Source organism: Sorghum bicolor, chromosome 6 (assembly GCF_000003195.3).
Source record: "Sorghum bicolor cultivar BTx623 chromosome 6, Sorghum_bicolor_NCBIv3, whole genome shotgun sequence".
In the NCBI taxonomy this organism is placed as follows: domain Eukaryota; kingdom Viridiplantae; phylum Streptophyta; class Magnoliopsida; order Poales; family Poaceae; genus Sorghum; species Sorghum bicolor.
Window position 1 is genome coordinate 27,963,322 of NC_012875.2, and position 24,434 is coordinate 27,987,755.

The window sequence follows — 24,434 nt, forward strand, 5'->3', positions numbered from 1 at the left end:
TTCTTGTATTTCGTTCTAATACCATGCTAATGACTTTCTAGAGTATCTAATTGAGGTGCTTATCATATTTATATGTGGCTGATCAGATTAATTATCTTTGTCACTATTCATTAATTCATATATCTTTTATGTGACACTTATCCTTGTATGAAGAGTTAGATAAATGTTCTCAATTATACATGCAATGATAGATGCTCAATCTCATATTTTATTCTGTAATCAATATTGATGATTGTTAATCCCTTCCCAGTGGTAAAAATATAAATAATGATACCTGGAATACTTCCCAGTTAAAATGCTACATCGGTATTAATCTGTGCGCTTGCAGATCCCATTCATTATTTATTTAAAAGAGCAATTGCATATTTCAATACCGCATCTCTCATGTCATGCTGGGGATGACAACTTGGCTTAAGTGGTGTGAGGGATAGGGTTGGCATTTTAGGCACCGTTACTAGATTTAGAGAACTTAGTCTACTTTTGGTAATGATGTTAAGAATACCCAACAGATACCGCTCAACTCCAGCAACTCCGATAGCAAGGTGCTGATGATCAGCGCCGACCTCAACCCCAAATAGAAAGTTGTGCTCGTCAAATTTCTGCAGGCCTGTTACTGGGAATTTTCAAATGCCAACATTCCAGATGCCTAATGCAAATTCATCGATAGATCCATTGCCGACTCAACAGAGATTTATGACTCAGACAGGGTATGTCAACCCAGCAATGATAGCCAATTATCAGCAATCCGCAGGGCCTGTGCCGATGAATGCTAACAACGGATGGACAGGGCAGTTTGTCTTTCCACATGTGACACAACAGAATCATCAGGCTACGGGATTCCAGTAAGGACAGATGCAGGTCGGTTTTCAAAATCAAGGACCGGCCAATCAGCCAATGAATCTTGCTCAGCAGATTGATGGCCAGCAAGCTATGGCCAACGTTATGTTTCCTAGAGAATGTGCACCTCAGAGACACGTTAAAGCTTATCAGCAGGTGCCAGAACTCCAACCCGCACATCGGCAGGATGCCAATGCCTATTGGGCCGATAAGATAGCAGAAGTTATGAGGGATCAATTTAGAATAAAACCAAAGGTCAACACTTCTTCTTATCGGACATCGTATCCTCCTGCATATGACTTGATTCCACTTCCAAATCGGTACAAGGTGCTAGATTTCACTAAATTCTCTAGACAAGATGATACGTCAACTATGGAACATGTTATCGGTTCATCATCCAGTGTAGAGAAGCTGCTAACAAAGATGAGTTGAGAGTTTGTTTATTTTCATCATCTTTGTCAGGATCGGCATTTACTTGGTTTATTTCATTACCTCCGAACTCAGTTATTACATGGGCCGATCTAGAAAAATAGTTTCACAAGTATTTCTTTTTTGGAGTCCATGAAAAGAAAATTACCGATTTGGTAAGGCTAAGGCAACGCAATGATGAATTGGTTTAGAGTTTTGTGCAGAGGCTAAGAGATGTGAAGAACAAGTGTTACAGCCTGGTTCTAGATGATCGGCAGTTAGCCGATTTGGCTTTCCAATGGTTTGAAAGTCTGAGTCATCTGGTGCAGAGAATTTCTGATCAAGATATCAAGGCTTTTGAACCCAGGAAAGCTTGGAATAAGAAAGTGTCATTTGTTGATGAGGCAATGAGTTCAGATTCTGATGAAGAACCAGTCGATGCTTGGTAGAGTGGGTGAAAAACAAAAAGCCGATGTCTTGCCCTTTTGGTCAAAAAGAACCAGAGAAGTTTGCTTTTGACATCACTAAGGCCGATAGGATATTTGATTTCTTGCTTCAGGAAGGGCAGATTAAATTGTCACCTAATCATGTGATCCCATCGGCGGAGGAGTTGAAAAAGATCAAGTTTACAAATGGCATAATGCAATGTCACATAGCACAAATGAGTGCAAGGTGTTCAGGCAACAATTGCAGTCGGCTATAGAATCTGGGAGGATTAAGTTTGATAATTCTAAAGCTCAAAAGCTGACGAAAATTGATCAGCACCCTTTTCCTACAAACATGTTGGATGCCAAAGGTAAACTAAAGTCTTAACATCGGAAACAGCTGAAAAGAATGCATCGGTAGATCCCCAGCATCATATAACCACCAATGACGCTAAAGGCAAAGGTTTGATCAAGGAAGGTAGCAGCTCTGGATGGCTTCCTCGCTCTGGCATTGTGATTACTCATAGTCGACATCGGGCGACTTGGCAGCTCCGTGAAGATCGATATCGCCGACAGCAAGAGGATCGACGCCGAGAGGAAGAAAGGCGCCGACAAGAGTCACTACACCACAGCCCAAATTTAACGTCACATGGGTGTCATTAAAATTACCAATATGGCATTGGAAGGTTGGACGTTAAAGATTAGTAACATTCAGTTAGTAGTTATATCTTGTTTTGTAACATCCCTGATGTTAAGAACACTAAAACTGGATCATGTCATCATAAGCATTGCAAAGCATATTTGTTAAGCACATCATGATGCATCAATTTAAAATAAGTTTAATTGGTTGATTGTGCTTAGGGAATTAAAGTGTGTTTATTTTGTGAAGGACTGCTTGTGATGGATGTTTAATCCCTAGCTAAGGAGGGTGGTAAGGGAATAGCTAAGGAAAAACCCTAATTTCAATCCCAGTTTTTACCCCCTTTTGTGTAACTTAAAAACTAAGCAAAATTTAGGGATGAGTTCAAAAGCAAAGTTGTAGATCTTGTCAAGGTGTACAACTTTGGTGTTTTGAGTTTTTGAAGTTTCAATACAAAATTGAAAGTAATTTTGAAAATACAGATTTTCAGAAATTTCCCCCTTTTCCAATTTGAATCCCTAATTCAAAATCTTAGCATATTTTGTATTTGTTGAAAAAATAAAAGATGTTCAGAACTTTATTCTGAGCATTTGATATTTTGATATATTTTCATCTTCTATTCAAAAATTCAAAGTAATTTTGAAATTTTAGAAAGGGCAAATGGGGAAGAGGAGGTTTTGTTCCAGGCTCTGTTCATGGCGGTGGACAGCCGAGCTTTGGTCGGCGTTTGCCAGCGCACGAGCCACCGATTTACCTCGTCCAAGCGCGTGATCGAGTCCGTGGCAAAGTGAAGCAGCTGCTGGCGAAGTGGAGCGCGACGTGTCCCCCTCTCTTGCACTCACTGACGCCGTTTTGCCACCGGAGCACCGAAGGGCATCGCCTCGTCCAAATCCAAATTCGCCATAACCGTTGATCCATATCCAAATTCACCGTGGACCTATATTTGTTACCTCCTCGCGCATCTCCCGAACCCATCCTTCCTTTCTCTTTCGCACCGGAGCACCTGAATTCGTTGTCTTCCTCTCCGCCGGCGACAGAGCACCGCCGTGGGAGCTTCGTCGTGGCCAGGCCACTCCGTAAGGTTTTGAGTCGAGGTGAGAGACGTTGGAGCTTCGCCACGCTGTCCTGCAACTCATGCGCTCTCTCTTTTTCCTTGGACGCAAGCAGGATCGCCGGAACAACGTCGTTGAGCTCCGAGCGCTCGCCCGACGGCACCACCTCCGTCGCCAGCAGCTTCGGCTACCTCCCCGAGCCCCGCAATGTGAGCACCGTGCTCCTTAATCCTTCCCGAACCTCCATGTCCCTTTTGGTTGCGCTCTACCGAGCCCTAGCGGCCGGTCTACGGGTGACCGCCATGGCCGTCCGCCATTCGCGCGGCCGAGGTGGGAAGGAGGGGGTAGAGCGTGCTTAGGGCATAGCGGTGGAGTCGCGAGATCGATGCGAAGCTGATGCGCACTCTAGAGCGGGCTTAGGCCTCGCCAGCGGCGGCCGGAACTGCAGCAGAGCCGCCGTGCGCGGGGAAGGAAGAGCTGACGGGTGGGGCTACCCCGTCAGCGACCGCGTGAGAGAGAGGGAGAGGGCGCAGGGCGCGGGTAGTGCTTGGGTCGATTTGGGCCAAAGCCAAGCGGGCCGGCCGAAGGAGCACAGTGACTGTTTTTTTTTCTTTTATGCAAAATTATGATGTATGTTTAATTTAGTATAATAAATTATGTGTTGATCCAAAAATTATGAAAATTTTTGTATAAGTTCTATAAAATAAGTAGAACACAGGAAAAATATTAAATTCTATTTTCTGGTAACTTTCAAGTTTATGAATATTGCCTCTGTTTATTAATAAATAAACCTTCCATGATTTTTAATAATTTATGGGTATATCCAAAAATTATGAAATTTGACATGTGAACTTGTGTTACTGTTATCTAGCTTCATGATTAATTTCATATCTGTTTAATAAAGTATGATCTGTTTTGTAACAGAACCGCCCAATTTACAAGAGATCAACTACGAAAGACTCCCGCCAAAGCAGTTGCTTTACCGTAATCGAACTCTCATAAACCCGGTAGTCCGTGAAATCACGAGGGATTTCAAACCAACCAACATACCAGCCAAGATCGTAGTGATTCAACATAACAAGTCACATGTTACATCCATTTTACAAATAGTTTGACATACATCTGAGTTCAATATAGTTATTACAACTTAAGTTGAAAAGTAGCGGAAGCAAAGTAATTTGAAACTAATATTGCCCTCATTCCAAATACATGCTAGTATCCAGGTCAATTCCAACAAAAGCAACATAGATGAGGTAACTAAGAAGGATCATGCCCTTGATCTTACTCCTCTAATATGGTAGGAGTCATCCAACTCTTGCAGTAGCCATGATACATCACAACCTGCAACAAGTGGGAATAAACCCTGAGTACGAGAAGGTACTCAGCTAGACTTACCCGTCATAAACCAGAAATAATATGACACCAAGGAGTATGCAAGGCTTTATTGGTGGAGCTAGCTTGACAACACTTTTTGCATAAAAAGCTTAAGTTGCAACTAAGTAATCCTTTCAGGTATTTAGCTCAAGTTAATAATCATTAACCTATCATCTAGATTAGCACCTGTACTAAAGCAATCACTTGATTAAGATTCAACAATAGTACCCATATTTGATGTGGCATTTCCAACATCATCATACCATAACCATCCAAGTGTTCCATAAACATTACTACGATGACAAAGCTCAATTCAAGTGCTCACTGTCCAGGAGCGATGGCGATTCGAATTGATTTCTGACCAGCTGGCGAGTTTATTCCCCACACAAACCACACTCACTGATCAAGTGAGCTACAGATCACCGTATTGCACTATCCAGGACCAATTCGCGGGTTCGACAGGCACCGCCCGTATCCGAGGACCGTTCCGGCGACCGAGGTATCCAAGGTATACCAAGGTTGCGCGCCGCGCCCTCGTCGTTCTCCTCAACCATCACCAATACAGCGCATACATCGGGCCGATTCCCGGCCCGGATAGTGCTCAAGCTTCGCGGTCGGAACGACTTATCCTTCCAGCTAAGTGTGGGGCATGCGTTCAACATGACAAGAGGGCCGTCAACGATCGGTCCTTAATCGACACAGGTGGGGATAGATAGGCACCCAAGACCTCCATGTCTTGTTACTTCTCTATCATCGTCCCGCCCGGTCTCCAATTATTCATCCTCATCACTTGGTTATTTCCATGATAGCATATATAGCCGACCTTTTCAGGTATCCACCTATCTCGCTCAGGTGACAGGACATCACCTGGCTTCTACCGATCTAAGCATAGCTAAGCATTTAGATTCGATCCTGAATCTACATAGGGTCATAGGTATATTTACTGGACAAGGAGTGATATATGCAGCAAGGGTTTCACCCAACTCCTATACTTAATGCAACAATACATATATAACATATATTCTCAATTGCATTCAAAAGTAGTGGGAGACTTATAGTGCTCCGGGGCTTGCCTGGGATCAACAAGGAGTCAGTTTAATTAGTTGCTCCATCTTGGTGACATCTTAGGTCGCAACACTTGCTTAGTCCTTCCACCTTCGCGATGGGTCCACCCAACACCGTCTTTGGGTTTGTTCCCACACCAATACCTTCACGTGATTCATCTAGCACACCTAGATGAGATGCAAGATGCAAGTGCATGAATATAAAGAATAATAACACAACATGCATCACATAAAAGGATGCAAGACACAAGCATCTAAAGTTATTTAGCTAACTTCACACAACCAATTATATAGAGCAAACAAATCAATCATTACACAAGTTTAACAAGTTTACAAGTGTATTACTTAATCACCATTAAAGACATGAATCACAGTTTGCACACACCAAGTAAAGCAATCAAGCATTCATGCATTTTCAGCAATTTTGGACATAGATGCAGCAACTCAGTAAATAAATCATAACTAGAGCTACACCGCTCCAAAAGCTATGAAACAAGACATTCTGGAAAGATTATAAAATTATCTACAATTCATATTTAATCATATTAGCATGATTAGCAAGTTAACCAAGTCAAACATGCATGACCATATAATCTGGTCCAGGAATTTCCAGAGAACAAGCATTTTAAAGGATGAAATTCATACTACTGTAACTCATAAACCACTTAGCCAAATGATATGCAACTTTACCAAAAGATATATTAATAAATTATCTACATCTTTTATATAGACAAGTTGCACAGCAAACATCATTTATATCATTGAATTAATTGCATAAATAAAACTGCTCATGCTGCCAAACAGTAGAGGTACAATTACAAACAGAAAACTAATAGGCAATTCAAAGCAGCCTAACTGGAGTTGTAGACCTCCAGCAAACATAATTCTTATATTTGTGGAAAGCTTATAAAGTTACCCACAACTTTCTTATTATCATCTAAATATGATTCTACAGTTAACAAGGTCAATTAACCCCATAAAGACATCTCTGTCCAAAACATAGACAGAATCTGTCATGCTACATTAAACACCCATAACCTGAGTTTCACATGTCCATAAATTATGGTTATATACTTTCTAGAAACCTTAATTAATTGTGAACAACTTTGTTATAAACATGTACAGCTAAATCTAAAACTAAAAAGGTCTTACATTACAAAAAAATGCAACCCTGTCTGGGTTCAGACAGAAACTGGAACAGCACTTTAAACCACTATAACTAAACATGTGCTTAACCAAAAATTGTGATATTTACCTTTATGGAAAGCTTATGAAAATTACTAAAACTTATATATTTTCATTAAGGCATGATTCACAACTGAACTGAGCCAAACAATACAAACATGCAGATCCACTCAGAATAGGAGCAAAGGAACACAGGGTACTTGTTATTTTTATAACTCTTAATCTATTGTTCCTAAATTCATGAAACTTTTACCAGTCATCAAATATCATATGAAAAGCATGTCACAATATTTTCACATTTATTTCGGCAACAACACAGCAGTGATGAAAAAGACAATTATAACAAGGAATTAAAACCTAACTGCATAAATCTATTTTTACGACTAAAACTTCAAACTAAACCATGCCATATTATAGATCTACTGCATAGGTAATTTCATGACGATTCCAAAAAGTCCACATTTGCTATTTTTCGATTTATCTACAATTTATTATAATTTTCCAAACTTCAGCCACATGAAAGAAAAACAGATTTGCATAGAGGCCCTTGAACTTTGCTCGAACTGAAACCCAGCGGATAGGTCCCTGCAGTCACTATTCACATGAGTCACAGGTTCGCAGATAACCCCTCCCATTTTGTCGAATTGTCGCCCGAAGTCCCTGACGCGAATCAGAACAGAGGAGGCGCTCGGACTCGCGTTTTCCGGCTATTTGGTTGCACGCCGGCGACGAAGAAGTGGCGGGGGAGGACCAGGGGGTCTGCACGCGCCCGCTGATGGTCGCGGAAGTCCGGGACATGAGCCGTGGCACCCTGGCCACGCACGCCGGCGGCCTCCAGAGACGGCGGCGGCGGTTCTGTAGCTTGTGACCACGGATGGAGCCGGGAAAAGGACGCACAAGGGGCGGTGCGAGGAGAGGAAGATGGTGGAGGGGTTAGCTTGGCGCAAGGGCATCGGGGGCAGTAAGAACGGTGCAGCACAGAGCTCGGTCCGGCGTCCATGGCGGCTTCATGCTGCTGGGCTCTAGAGCGATGGAGAGGAGAGGAAGCTACTGGGGAGTGGAGGGGGAACGACGAGGGCGCTCTGGTGCTTCTCCAAGATGGCAGCTGAGTGCAGAGGGGCAGCAGGGGAAGCTGGGCGCGTGTCCACAATGGTGGGGCGTGAACTCGCGCATGACGACCACGTCGGCAAATCGTCGAGCACGTGGCGCGCGTCGGAGTAGGCAAGGTGGGAGGCGATTTTGGGCTTGCTCCATGCCGAATTGGACCTTGGGCCTAAAACGAAGTTTGCTCACCCCGTCGTGCACTTCAACTTTGATTAAGACACCAAGATCATTAGACCAACAGATTAAGAGATAACTAGATGCCAAGTTACGAGTGTCAACGTATTGACGGTGATTAGCAAAACCAAGAATTGATGATCCAAACCATGTCAAACTTGATGCAACTTTTTACAGGACCTTCCCCAAGTAATTGTCCACCACTTTTATTCTTGGACCAACTTTAGTTGCTTAACAAAACATGAGAACGCGGCATGCCAACGGGTATACGTCCGTTTAGCGATAAAATAACTTTTTGCTGTTTTGGGAGCTACTTTTAGATATCCAAATGAACTCCAAATTTGATGATACTTAATCCATTGCTTTCCTCAAGAAGAGTACTCCAACTCATATTAAGGAATCTAATTGAGTTACCATATGAATTTGGATAGTAAAACGTCACCAAGCACTGAATTGATTCTTGAGAGCTCAATTTGATTAGGATAGAAACCAAACTAGCTCTTGATCCTTAAACAAAGTTTGTTCTACAGAAGCAATACTACAACTTTCATTTAGGGTCAAACCTCATAACTACAATAGAAGTCAATCTTTCACTATGGTCAAAGCAGTAACCCGATAAAGCTCCAAATAGGATTTTTAGGCCAATTGAAGCATTTTCTTGACATAAGCTCAACATGAACCCTTCATGACTTTTGTTGTATAATTCATCTAGAGTCCTATGAGCAAGTTTGGAAGGGTTGGTTCATGACCCATGATTCTATTTCCTTAATAGAGCCGTTCCAACAATGATATAACTTATCATTTCATGTGACTTCTTGATTCCAAACTTAACCAAACCTTTCCAGAGACCAACATAGATTGGGATGGATATAAGACACATAAAAAAAGTTCCATTAGCATCATCAAAGCATACCTTTTAAAAAGGCATATATGCAAGCAAGGTTGCATCCACCAAGCCCAAGTTGGGGTTTACTTTCATAGATTGACTTTGACCTCTTTATTACCATTGAACTTGTCATGTTTGAGCTCAAACCTAGTACTTAGCAAATGACAAACACCTAGGGTGTTACATGTTTCATAGTATTGGTCATTTAAAAATGATATATAAAATAAATAGAAAACCTAATCATTTTAGGTTTTGATTGATCTTTGGGATTGATTGACAACCAGTGGGTACTTAGGATGATATGCTCCCTGGTTATGGTTTATTTCATATAAATGATCTTTGTTGTATGATAGCTTCACAACCTTGCTTAATGAAGATGATAAAATTTGCTTAGTAGTAATTTATGTTTTGATAGCTAAGTTAGTTTGTTTCTATACCGTGAAGGTAAGTTGTACTCGAGGTAGTTATGATTGTTGTTATCATCCAAGAACATGTAACCTGTCTTTATCATGTCATGAGCATCTCATTAATCATGCATATGCACTTTTACGTGTAGACTACGCTCCGGAGGAATCTGATCCTCAGTGGGTTGCTTCTGAGTTTGTGGATCCATCTAGTTTTGCTGAGTTGTCGGATTGCCCTTCCCACCAAGGCAAGCCCCGGACATTAAACACTATCCTTGTATTTTCATAAAGTTATTTATATCACTTGAGTTAATATGATGCATTAGGTGAATATGAGTTGAGTGAATCCTATTTGCTGCATTACCTACCTTGGTGATTCTTATATTAACCTTGATACCTATTTATGAAAATGCTTAGTATGCTTAGTCCTGCTTATTAGATAGGTTTTCAAATGAGAAAGTTTGAAGGATTGTTGTGGAATACTTTTATGGTCAATGATGTTTCAACTTGAGACCGGTCAGTGGACTTGCTTTAAGAATGGAGTCTTAAAGTAGTGTCTCCAACTGTGTCGATTAAGGACCGTTCCGTTGGTGGCCTGCTGTGATTGAGACCTTTGAGTACAGCCCACCTGCGATGGTAAGCCTTACCTATAGCTATTCCGATACTTGAGAACGGCTAACCGCGTACTGGGAGTGGAGAGATGGCGAGAGTAGCGTGTACCCACCTTACGGATCTGAGATAACCGGGAAACATCTAGATTGGCTGTAGGATGGTGGTGTACTGTACTCTCGGGTGACGCTGGACCCGTTCTTGTATGGGAGGATCTATAGAAAAGGTTGACATATGCAAGATTAAGTTCTACATATGTCGTGTGGTACTGAATCCCCAGCTGGGTTTAATCGATTCGAATCGCCGTGTTTCCTTGGATATGGAGCCTCAATCCTCACCCCATCATCGTAGTAATAAATGGATCTTTGGTATAAGAAAGAGGTGGTATGCTTAAGAAAGTTTGATAATAATTGTGGTTAGTCATAAATAATGATCTTGAGGTAAAACTGGAAAGTAGGTTTTGCTCTTAGTAAGCCTTTCTGCAAAAGAAATGTTTTGATCTTTCTAAAACCTTACTTTGAATCCCTATAGCCTGCATACCTGAGTCTTCACCTCTTTTCTAGTCGGTTAAGTCTTGTTGAGTACTTTTGTACTCAGGGTTTTATAACCCCTGTTGCAGGTGCTGACTTAGACTGCTAATGGAGGTCATGTCGGTGGGCGCGACATGATTTATCCACCTCTTCTACCTTAGAAGCTTCACCTAAATTGCTTCCGCTACTCTACACACCTTTTGGAAATTTAGTTAAGTTTGTACTTCATCATATGTTGTAAATTAAGTTATAAATCTTCCGCACTCTGATGTAAGTTATTTTTGTAACAAATGTTTTAATGTTGTGGTAACTCCATGTTGATCCTGTATGAGTTAAAATGTGGATGATTCGGGGTCCTCCGAGGGCATCCGACAGACTTCTTGAGTCATTTGGAACTCGTGCACGCCGATCAGAAGTCTTTGAGACAATGATGGGTGCATGTGGGCCAATTAATTCAGGAGGTTCTGCCACAGAGTGGTATCAGAGCTCATACATGGATCTTCAGCAACATTACTAGTGAAAAACTTCAAAAGGATTTTACAAACTAAAAGTTTTGAGGATAACAACTTGTAAATGCTCCTTAACTTTTCTTATGCTTGCTGTTCGGGTTCTACGAAGACTTTCTGCTAACTCAAATAGAAGACATTGAAAGAGGCTTCAAGTCTTCGGCAAGCCACGTGAAGAATCAAACCACAATGCTTTGTCAAGAGTCTTGTAGCCTTCCATCTGGAGCAACAAAGATAATGTATAAAGTATGCCCTATATAAGCAATTACCTCGTAGCTAACGTTGTAAAGACGTATAGGACGAGCATATTGCATATCATGTATAATATGACAATATAATGATACTTAAAAGCCCCTCCTTATGCTTCAAAAACAGTTATTATTCGTTATAGCTGTCTTATTGATGAGTCTTATTATGTACCAGGTTTCGTTAACCGATTGATAATCTTTTACTCCATAGGATCCTAATCTTTGATTCATTTGTTATGCATGTGACCTTCCTTAATTTCATCTAATTCGTACACATGCTACCTCCTTGATGTCATTTGACAACATTTATGTTGATTGAATGTCACTATGATTGTGTCCTCTTAAGGTACCATGACCCATGACTTAGGTAACAGCGCCGAAACTTGGGGTCCCCTATGGCTCGCGACCATAAGGAAATACTGCTGGGCGCACGCTGTTATCAAAGTCTATGATCATGATCCCTTATAGACCCACAACTTAGGTGACCTCACTCTTTGAACCATATTATGGGAATCCATGCCCATATCTCTTTGGAATTACCTAAAGCCCCTGACTTGAATAACCAACATAGGTCATTGAAAGCTTTTGTAACCGTACTCTATAGTAGGTACCATGATCCGTGATCACGTTGTAGCGTTGGACCTTGTAGTCTCCTGTGGACTGCAGCCATAAGGAAATACTACCAGGTGCTCGTTAAACATCGGGATCTCTGGTCATGCTCCACTATAGTCTATAGTTAGTGTGCTTTCATTCTCCTTGGAAGCTCATTTGGAGATTCATATCTTCTTATGAATTCTCTAAAATTCCTGATTGATTACAACTTCTTGTTGATCTTAGTTGTAATTCTCGGACCAATCGTAATTGTTGTATGAACTTCTCAGAAGTTAATGTGCTTGATACATTTCCTTTTCCATTACATAACCCCACGGGTTTTAGTACCCTGGAAATCTCGGGACGAGATTTCTTTAAGGGGGAAGGGCTGTAACATCCCTGATGTTACGAACACTAAAACTGGATCATGTCATCATAAGCATTGCAAAGCATATTTGTTAAGCACATCATGATGCATCAATTTAAAATAAGTTTAATTGGTTGATTGTGCTTAGGGAATTAAAGTGTGTTTATTTTGTGAAGTCATGCTTGTGATGGATGTTTAATCCCTAGCTAAGGAGGGTGGTAAGGGAATAGCTAAGGAAAAAACCTAATTTCAATCCCAGTTTTTACCCCCTTTTGTGTAACTTAAAAACTAAGCAAAATTTGGGGATGAGTTCAAAAGCAAAGTTGTAGATCTTGTCAAGGTGTACAACTTTGGTGTTTTGAGTTTTTGAAGTTTCAATACAAAATTGAAAGTAATTTTGAAAATACAGATTTTTAGAAATTGCCCCATTTTCCAATTTGAATCCCTAATTCAAAATCTAAGCATATTTTGTATTTGTTGCAAAAATAAAAGATATTCAGGACTTTATTCTGAGCATTTGATATTTTGATATATTTTCATCTTCTATTCGAAAATTCAAAGTAATTTTGAAATTTCAGAAAGGGCAAATGGGGAAGAGGAGGTTTTGTTCCAGGCTCTGTTCATGGCGGTGGACAGCCGAGCTTTGATCGACGTTTGCCAGCGCGCGAGCCACCGATTTACCTCGTCCAAGCGTGTGATCGAGTCTGTGGCAAAGTGAAGCAGCTACTGGCGAAGTGGAGCGCGACGTGTCCCCCTCTCTTGCGCTCACTGACGCCGTTTTGCCACTGGAGCACCGAAGGGCATCGCCTCGTCCAAATCCAAATTCGCCATAACCGTTGATCCATATCCAAATTCACCGTGGACCTATATTTGTTACCTCCTCGCGCATCTCCCGAACCCATCCTTCCTTTCTCTTTCGCACCAGAGCACCGGAATTCGTTGTCTTCCTCTCCGCCGGCGACAGAGCGTCGCCGTGGGAGCTTCGTCGTGGCCAGGCCACTCCGTAAGGTTTTGAGTCGAGGTGAGAGACGTTGGAGCTTCGCCACGCTGTCCTGCAACTCATGCGCTCTCTCTTTTTCCTTGGACGCAAGCAGGATCGCCGGAACAACGTCGTTGAGCTCGAAGCGCCCGCCCGACGGCACCGCCTCCGTCGCCAGTAGCTTCGGCTACCTCCCTGAGCCCCGCAATGTGAGCACCGTGCTCCTTAATCCTTCCCGAACCTCCATGTCCCTTTTGGTTGCGCTCTACCGAGCCCTAGCGGCCGGTCTACGGGTGACCGCCATGGCCGTCTGCCATTCGCGCGGCCGAGGTGGGAAGGAGGGGGTAGAGCGTGCTTAGGGCATAGCGGTGGAGTCGCGAGATCGATGCGAAGCTGATGCGCACTCTAGAGCGGGCTCAGGCCTCGCCAGCGGCGGCCGGAACTGCGGCAGAGCCGCCGTGCGCGGGGAAGGAAGAGCTGACGGGTGGGGCTACCCCGTCAGCGACCGCGTGAGAGAGAGGGAGAGGACGCAGGGCGCGGGCAGCGCTCGGGCCGGCTTGGGCCAAAGCCAAGCGGGCCGGCCGAAGGAGCACAGTGACTGTTTTTTTTTCTTTTATGCAAAATTATGATGTATGTTTAATTTAGTATAATAAATTATGTATTGATCCAAAAATTATGAAAATTTTTGTATAAGGTCTATAAAATAAGTAGAACACAGGAAAAATATTAAATTCTATTTTCTGGTAACTTTCAAGTTTATGAATATTGCCTCTGTTTATTAATAAATAAACCTTCCATGATTTTTAATAATTTATGGGTATATCCAAAAATTATGAAATTTGACATGTGAACTTGTGTTACTGTTATCTAGCTTCATGATTAATTTCAAATCTGTTTAATAAAGTATGATCTGTTTCATAGTATTGGTCATTTAAAAATGATATATAAAATAAATAGAAAACCTAATTATTTTAGGTTTTGATTGATCTTTGGGATTGATTGACAACCAGTGGGTACTTAGCATGATATGCTCCCTGGTTATGGTTTATTTCATATAAATGATCTTTGTTGTATGATAGCTTCACAACCTTGCTTAATGAAGATGATAAAATTTGCTCAGTAGTAATTTATGTTTTGATAGCTAAGTTAGTTTGTTTCTATACCGTGAAGGTAAGTTGTACTCGAGGTAGTTATGATTGTTGTTATCATCCAAGAACATGTAACCTGTCTTTATCATGTCATGAGCATCTCATTAATCATGCATATGCACTTTTACGTGTAACCTATAGTTATTCCGATACTTGAGAACGGGTAACCGCGTACTGGGAGTGGAGAGATGGCGAGAGTAGCGTGTACCCACCTTACGGATCTGAGATGACCGGGAAACATCTAGATTGGCTGTAGGATGGTGGTGTACTGTACTCTCGGGTGACGCTGGACCCGTTCTTGTATGGGAGGATCTATAGGAAAGGTTGACATATGCAAGATTAAGTTCTACATATGTCGTGTGGTACTGAATCCCTAGCTGGGTTTAATCGATTCGAATCGCCGTGTTTCCTCAAATATGGAGCCTCAATCCTCACCCCATCATCGTAGTAATAAATGGATCTTTGGTATAAGAAAGAGGTGGTATGCATAAGAAAGTTTGATAATAATTGTGGTTAGTCATAAATAATGATCTTGAGATAAAACTGGAAAGTAGGTTTTGCTCTTAGTAAGCCTTTATGCAAAAGAAATGTTTTGATCTTGCTAAAACCTTACTTTGAATCCCTATAGCCTGCATACCTGAGTCTTCACCTCTTTTCTATTCGGTTAAGTCTTGTTGAGTACTTTTGTACTCAGGGTTTTATAAAACCCTGTTGCAGGTGCTGACTTAGACTGCTAATGGAGGTCATGTTGGTGGGCGCGACATGATTTATCCACCTCTTCTACCTTAGAAGCTTCACCTAAATTGCTTCCGCTACTCTACACACCTTTTGGAAATTTAGTTAAGTTTGTACTTCATCATATGTTGTAAATTAAGTTATAAATCTTCCGCACTCTGATGTAAGTTATTTTTGTAACAAATGTTTTAATGTTGTGGTAACTCCATGTTGATCCTGTATGAGTTAAAATGTGGATGATTCGGGGTCCTCCGAGGGCATCCGACAGACTTCTTGAGTCATTTGGAACTCGTGCACGCCGATCAGAAGTCTTTGAGACAATGATGGGTGCATGTGGGCCAATTAATTCAGGAGGTTCTGCCACATGTTTTCACAACAGACTGTCGGTCGTTATTGCTATTTTGTTTTATCGTTAGAGGATTCGTCGTTATATCTTAGTTTTTGCGACCAACCAACCGTCGATACAGAATAATTGGGCTAGCACGCGCTCGGCTGGCCCAATTGTTGTCTAATATTTGGTGGCCCAGACCTTATCCACTCCCACCCGTATCCGCTCCCACACTCGGCACTCCTACTCCCGCGACTCGTGGTCGCCTTCTGCGGAACACTAGCGACGCCGCCCCTCTTGCTGCTCCTCACACCGCTCCTCCTGCTGCTCCCGTGGCATCCTTTGTCCCTGTAGCCATCATCATCGCCGAGGATACGAGTCGAGGGCCTCTTGCTCCCCGGCATCCCCGCCCTTGCCGTCGCCAACAGAACTCACGCCCGCCGCATCGTCAGCATCTGAGGAGACAAGCACCCGCCGTACGCCAGGTGCCCAGTTCCTCGTCATGTCCTTCTCCAGCAACGACCACCCACCACCAGGTATGCACACCCTTCTCTTCCCTTGCTGTTGCAATGAGCACTTGTACCATAACTCAACCTATTTGGCTATTTGCATCCGGATCTGATCTATTATTTAGTTCACGGGTGGCAAGCACCCACCTGTATGCACGCCCCTTATCTTCCCTTGCTGTTGCTATGTTTATTCTTTTTAAAGTTAATATGCATGTGTTGTTTTTCTTGCTTGTTTGCTTGCCTGCCTGTACGATTGAATTGAACTGATATGATTTTTAGGGACATCTAGGAGTCTAGGACAGTTAATATGCATGTGTGTTTAGGTTCAGATTTCACCTTCGTCCTGATTCACCTCTGCCCTGTGTTATTTATAGTTTGGCTTAATTTGTTTATCGAAAGTTGTGCCATGCTGAGCTTAGCTGTGTTATCATACATCTTTAGATAAGTTGACAAAAAAGACTAAAGAACTGGATATTGTGGGGGTATAAACCCCTATACCCTTACGGCTAGACTTGGGCCAGAAGGCTTGGCCCGTCACGAGACGAGTACGAGGCTTGATCCAACTGCTCAGAGTTTCGCGCAAGGAAACAAGACGTGGAGATCAAGCCAGGTTCTAGTCGGTTAGAATAGGAATTGATATTGTGTTATCTATGGCAATTGTAACCGACTAGGATTAGTTTTCGGATTTGTAACCCTGCCCTCTGGACTATATAAAGAGAGGCAAGGGACCCCCATAGGACATCAAATCTCAACTCAACACAATCCACAGCAATACAATCAGAACCTGGATAAACGTAGGTATTACGCCCACACGGCGGCCGAACCTGGATAAAAACCTTGTCTGTGTCTTGCGTCACCATCAAGTTTGTAGCTTGCGCACCGTCTACCGATAAACTACTACCATGGGTATTGTTCACGGTCCTTAAGTACCAAATATAATCATCAAATAAATAAAGAAAAGGATTCAAATGCAACCAACACCTAGACTTAGGGTTTTATCTGACAGAATTCCACAAGTTTTGGTGTTTGTCTATTTCTGCAGGGGGTTATTAGGAAATTTGGAGGAAAGGCCCACATGTCGGGTTTACATAGAGATATTAACGTGCCGCGCAATTTTCTATCATCTAGAAGACTCCAGAAGCGATGGGAACGAACGGGACGCCGAGCGGGCTTGGGGGCAGGGCGCCCGCCCTCCCCCCTTGTGAAAGGTCCTTGTTTGGTTTTGGTAATTGAGTGACAACTTAGGTGGACTAATAGTGTTTATGTGAGATACACAGGAGATTAGTCCACAGGTGATTATGTGATGATGGAGGAGCTCTTTGCATATGAGACATGACATGGAGTCATGTGACCAAGGTGGAGAAGATCAAGACGAGGCTTGGCTTGATGGACCAGTTGCAAGAGTGAAGGGCAAGTCGGAGGCTTTGAAGCGAGGGACCGCGTGTGACGGTGAAGCTTGAGCAAGACTTGGCGCCGATGGACCGAGGCAACGGTGAAGAGCAAGTGAGGTCAAGATCAATGAATCAATACGGTCGCGTGATGATATGAAGTGGATCATATCATTTGGTGATTGGTTGGTGCATGTGTTGCATCAATATTGGAGGAGATGGAATGGAAAGCGCAAGGCAAAGGTATAACCTAGGGCTTTTCCATTTCACCGGTCATAGGTGTGTAGAGAAGTTTATGACCGGATTTAGGATAGATGGCCGTACTATCAAGAGGGGCAAACTTGTTTGCATATCGGTCATCTAGTGCCACTTGAGCGATCTAACTTTGCATACGTGTTAGGATCGAGTGGCGTGGCAAGTTGAGAGGCTAACTCCTTTGGGAAAATATTTGTGAAAATGCTAACACACTTACACATGGTGGTGTACACTTGGTGGTGTTGGCACATTTGCAAAGGAGAAGGTGTTGAAGTTGATTTTGTTCAACTTGGAGAAGAGAGAGAAGTCTTTCGGTGTTCTCCGGACATTAGGATGGCATTTAGATTGAATACTGCTTTGATCCATTTTGATTTGGATTGAGTATTCATTTTTATTGGATAGTACTCTAAGTAAGCTTTCCAAAATGTCCAAGATCATCGAATTTGGAGTTCGGAGCTAGAAGTTAGCAACCTAACAAGTTGAACTGCAGGCACAGGACGCACTGTTCCAGCGTCCGGTGGCACAGGACGCTGAGAGTCCGGTGCTGCTGCAAGTTTGTGTTGCTCTCTGTGTGTGAGTCCGGTGAGCACCGGACCGTCCGGTGTGAAGCAGCAGAGCGTCCGGTGCTACTATTCCAGACGCGCGTGCGTGTGCTAGCCGTTGGCGGCAACGGTCAAGTTCAAACGGCTAGTGACACGTGGCTGTTTTTGGAGCACAGGACGCACTGTGTCCAGCGTCCGGTGCTACCTACAGTGAGTCCGGTGCTCACGACTTTTGCCCAGTGAAGGGGCAACGGCTAGTTTAGCCCTTGGGGCTATAAATAGAAGTGGTGGCCGGCCTTGGCTGGTGCTGAGCACCCTTGGGACTTAGTGTCCATGCATGGGGAGTGCTAGTAAAGCCTCTAACTCACATATGCTTGATAGTGATCATCCGATTGTGTGAGTGAGCGATTCTAGTGCGTTGCATTGAGAGATTGCATCGAGTGGCACTAGGTGTTCATGTTGCAAGCCGGTGGTGCTTGTTACTCTTGGAGGTTGCCACCTCCTAGACAGCTTGGTGGCTTGTGACTCCGTCGAAGCACGCAAGGAGATTGTGCGGTGCTCCGGAGAAGAGATTGTGAGGGGTACGGTGCTCACCCCGCGGGGATCGCGAAGAGCAACTCTATTGGATCGTGCGTGTCATTGAGCTACCTCACTTGTGGGTAGGTTCTTGTGGTGTCCTAGTGGGGACGAGGTTCGTGTAACACCTCTTAGCCGCCGAACCACCAAGTGTTGGTCGACACAATGGGGACGTAGCTTGGTGGCAACCAAGTGAACCTCGGGAGAAAATCTTCGTGTCAACATTGTTCTTCCCGTTGGTTTGCAAGTCCCTAACACAAGCTTGTTCTTACATTCATACTTATGCTTGTGTAGTTGCTCTTGTAATTAGTTAGCTTGTGTAGCTTGCTAGTTACCTTCTTGCTTGTGTAGCTAGAAGTATCTCCCTTGCGTGACTAATTTGGTTTGTGTAACCTTGTTAGTCACATTGCTTAGTTTGTGTAGCTAAGTAAGTTGCGCTCTCTAATTTGGCATTAGTTGCCTTGTTATTGAGCTTGCTAGTGAGCTTAGGCTTTGTGCGCTTTGCCTCACTAGTTTGTGTAGGAGCTCCCCCGGTTTGCAAAGTACTAGTTGCATAGGTTTGTGTGACCTTGCTCCTAGAATTGATTAGGTGAGCTCTTGCTAAGGTAGCACCTTGCTTGCTTGTTTAGGATCTTTTCAAGGTGCTAGAGAACTTAGATAGAGGGGTGTAGTCTTGGCTAGACCGATAGTTTTAATTCCGCATTTGTTTCGGCTAGCCGGCGCGATAAGTTTTAGAAAGGACTATTCACCCCCCTCTAGTCCGCCATCTCGACCCTTTCAAGTGGTATCGGAGCTAGGTCTCTCATTTGTGGTCTTCACCGACCCGAGAGGATGGCGGCTTATGGGCTAGATGTTGAGTGTCCACACATTTTTGATGGCACACACTTTGCACGGTGGAGAAATTGGATGCAATGCAATTTTAAGTTTATTTCTCCTCAAATGTGGTGGATTGTAGATGTGGGCTTTTCTTGTGCAATTGATAAAAAGGTTGCAACTCAAGCGCAAAAGAAATGCCTACATCTCGATTGCCAAGCTACTAACATCTTCTATTCATCCATGAAAGATAATATATTTGGTGAGATCATGGACATGAAGTCCGCCCATGAGATTTGGGTATTTCTCAATGAGAAATATGGGATGATCTCCAAAGAAGATGTTGTGCCAAATGTGGAGGCACATGAGGATGTTGAGCATGACCACAACACCATGGTTGTGGAGGATTGCTCCACCTCATGGTCAAGTGAAGATGATGATGATCATTCTACAAGATCACTTGACAAGGATAATGATGATGCCACAAGTGATGCAAATGATGATGCTACCTCATGCACACTTGATGATGAAGATGATGGCTATGAGAGTGATGCTTCCACAAGCTCATCTACTACATCACCACATTGCTTCATGTCACATGATGACACTAAGGTATCTATTGGTGATGTGATTATTGATTGTGATGGTCCAAATTTTGAGCTTGTATGCAAACTCTCAAAAGCTTTAAGAAATGAGCTAGCAAAAACAAATAAATTGAAAAATGAAAACTCATTTCTAAAGACCACATGTGAACAACAAAAGCATCTACTTTATGTTACTACTTGTTCACATGAGGAGCTAAAATTGGTTCATGAGGAACTTTGTGTTGCTCATGACAACTTGGTAAAAGATCTTGCTTTTCTCACTAAGAAGATTTCTAATGAAGAAATTAAAACTAGTGAGAGCTCATCATTTGGGTCAAATGATCAATCACATATTGTTACTAACCCTTGTGATGTAGGCAAGAAGCATGTATCCACCTCTTGTGATGATTTATTATCTATGCCATATTCTTCACTTTTAGATGCTTGTTCTACTTCTATGTCTTGTGAGACTAACCTTTTGAAGGAGAACAATGAGCTTAATGAACAAGTGAAGAATTTGAGCAACAAGTTGGAGAGGTGTTACAACTCAAAAGTCACCTTTGAGCACATATTGAAGACTCAAAGAAACTATGGTGACAAATGTGGCCTTGGCTTCAAGAAGAAGATGACAAAGGGCGAAAGAAAGCAAGAAAAGAGGATGAAGAAGCTACTTCAAAAGAAGCTTTCTCACACCATGTGCTATCGGTGCCATGAAGCGGGACACCTTGCAAATGGTTGCTCAAACATTGAGAAGCTCAAGAAGATGAAGGAAGAAGAGAGGCTAAAACATGTCAAGTGCTTCAAGTGCCGCACTTGGGGTCATCTCACCTCAATGTGCCCAACCAAGCAATTGGTGAAGCATCAAGCAAAGCCTCAACCAAAGCCACAAGTTGAGCAAGAGAAGACACCCCAAGCTCAAGTCAAGATCTACCATGAAGATGGTGGTGACATGGGTGTGATGAAGAAGAAGACAAGAAGGGGAGGTAGACAATCAAGGTCATCAAAAGACCTCTCCCACATCAAATGTTTTGAGTGCAAGGATGATGGACACTTTGCCTCGAGGTGTCCTACCAAGCTTGAGAAGAAGGCTCAAGCAACTTTCAAGAGGCAAGGAAATGAGAAGCAACACATGAGCAAGGAAGAAAAGACTCAATCAAAGAGAAGTTGCTACTTATGCCGGGAAAGGGGACACATGGCTCATTCATGTCCCCTAGGTAATAATTCTAAGCCCATTTCAATTGATGATAATACTACGCTTAGAAAGGATGGTAATGGTACCTCTATGGTTGCTATTGCAAAACATCCCGCTACTCATACTAAGGCTATGCCTAAGTATGTTGCACCTAACTTGAGAGGACCCAAACTAGTTTGGGTACCATCAAAAAGTGGATGATTGTTTGTAGGTACCATCGGCATTGGAGGCTTGATTCAATTGATCTTATATTATTCATCATATGATTGAGTCAAGTATTGAAACTTAGTGCACATCCAAACCCAATGCCATGACAAGATAGTGAAGTCCAAGTGCTACAACATACAAGTGCAAATATTCAAGTTGTGGTATTTTATTGGATTAATTGATGGCTTGCAAATACATGAGTTGAAGCTTGCAAATCAGATGATCATGAGCTAACAAAGGTATATCTTTGTTGATCACATTCATTTTGGTGCATATGAGTTGATTGAATTGGATAAATATGCAATGTTGCTTGCTATAAGATGATTGAATGGATTAAATGCTTAGTAATCAAGTTTGGATTGATTTGAGTTGGATAATTTCATGAGATGACTTTTAGTAAGTGGATTGAATTGATATATGTCTTGTGAATGCATTCAATCAAGTTGATTTCAAGTTTGATTCAATTTGAAGAAGCATAGCTCAATTGCTTGAAATCTGTCTAATTTTGAAAAACTGAGCTAGCAGCGATCAAGTCTGAGATTGAGTGATCAACTCTATTTGGAATGGCTTGAAATTTGGTGTGCATGCTGTACATTTATGATAGAATATTCTGTAGAAATTTCATGAGAATTGGATAAGGGATACTTTGGTTTTGGAGTGGATCTTATCAGCTATAGTGCAGCAGTTTTCAGCATGTAGCAGTGGTGGAAGAATTGAAATCTGGTAGCAATCTAGAAGTCAAATGAAGCTCAAATTTTTACAGCTGCTAGATGACTCAGTAAATCACATCTCCACCAAATTTCGTGGCATTTGGATCTGTACATTGTGAGATATGGATATTTCCTTAAAGGGTACATAATCTGCCAGAAAAGTAACAAATATTGGATTGATCTAGAGTCACTTCAAATTGAAAGGTCCTCAAGTTGGAAACATGTTTACAAGTGTTTGAGGCACCTAAGTTTGGTTTTGAATTGATCTAGAAGCATGACAAGTAATGAGTACAAGGTCATTCGATTATGGAATGTACTTGGTGTACACATTTAGTACTCAAATTGAAGATCAAGATCAAACTCAAGAAGAAGATAAAGCTAAGTTCTAGTAACTATTGGAAACCATTTGGTAGAAAGAAAAGGACTTAAAGAAGGATTCATGGTTACTCATCACATTAAGTCCATCACTTGAATCAATCAATAAATGCAATTCAAGTAAGTGTCAAGAATGGTTCTTTGGAGAGAGGTCACTTCTCCCTATGTGAGGGGCGTGCCGCCCGAGGAGTGGGTAAACCAAGTGTGGTGCTTGGAAGGCTAACATGGAAGTGGTGATCTAAAGGACATTTGAGATGCTTAGTTGAAGCAATCAAAAGGATTGATCAAGAAAGCCAAAAGAGAGCTAGTCATGCTATTTCAAGTGTTATTCTTAGTAGTTCTCTCATGCAAGCAATGGTCAAAAGAAGAAGCAAGTCAACCACAACAAGATAGTGCACTTGATCATAAAGTGGTTCTAAATTAATATGGGTGAAGATTTGATCTATCAATTGGTATTTATAATTGGTCTTCACCAAACTTATAAATTGGACTTCACATTGCTATTTGGAGCTAAATTGGAATCTTATTGACTATCCTCTACTCCATGATAGCAAAGGTATCATTGTAATGTGCATGATCATTTCATCCTTTACTAGTATGCGGTTAGTGCATATAGTACATGCTTCATAGGATCATGCATGACAAATGAAAAGTTTTTAAATTCATAAACCTACCACTATTGCTTGAATGATTAGTTGATCTAGTGGTATGTATATGAGTTTATTCATGAGCTAGTGAACCCAAGTACTTGATCTATTTTGGATTGTTAACAAGTGACAAGTACAACATTGGCAAGATAACCCTTAATGAGAGGTGTGAAGAAGCTTGTCATTGGTTCAAACCGGACTTGAAAGCTTAGGCAAATCAATTTAGTTCAAGTCAACACTTAGAAGCTCATGATGATTAGAGTACAAGAACAAGACAACAATGCAAATGGATATCTAGACTCAAATGTTCCTTCAATTGGATATCCTACAATTGGTACTCATGATAGCAAATGTTCAAGATAGCAAACAAGTGGTTCCATACTAGAAGACATTAATTGGTAGAAGAATCCCATATGGTATTGGACAAGATATTTCAAATGATATCACATTTATACATATGGTATCTATCATACAAGAAGGTGGTTCCACAAGTGATCCTCAACATTAAGTGATCATCAAGCAAAGAAATTTCCCTCACCAATAAGATTGACAAGTGAATGACCCATGCTATGACATAGGGGGAGTGCCCCACCAAATGGTTTCAAGGTCAAAGATCCTATGTGGTATCTTAAGAGCAATTCAAGTAATGTCATTCCAACACAGGGTGATGTCCATAAAAAATGCAAGATTCAAGCCTCAACCATCTATCCCAATGCAATCCTTTGTCACAATGAGATTCACATTTTTACAATTGGTATCAAGTGATTTAATTGGTATTATACCTTTTATGGAAATTGATGACAAAGGGGGATAAGTTGGAACAAAGATATGATCATGGGATAAGTTGGACAACAAAAGATATGTTTCAAGGGGCAGAGATCAAAGATGGACATGGACAAGGGAGCAACATTAGAAGAAAAGATGATGGATCAAAATTCTTGGACAAAAGAGAAGCACACAAGTAGGGGGAGCAAGCTCATGAACATTGATTGTTTGCATTTGATATGTGCATATTCATGTGCTTGCTTGCATCGCATATGTT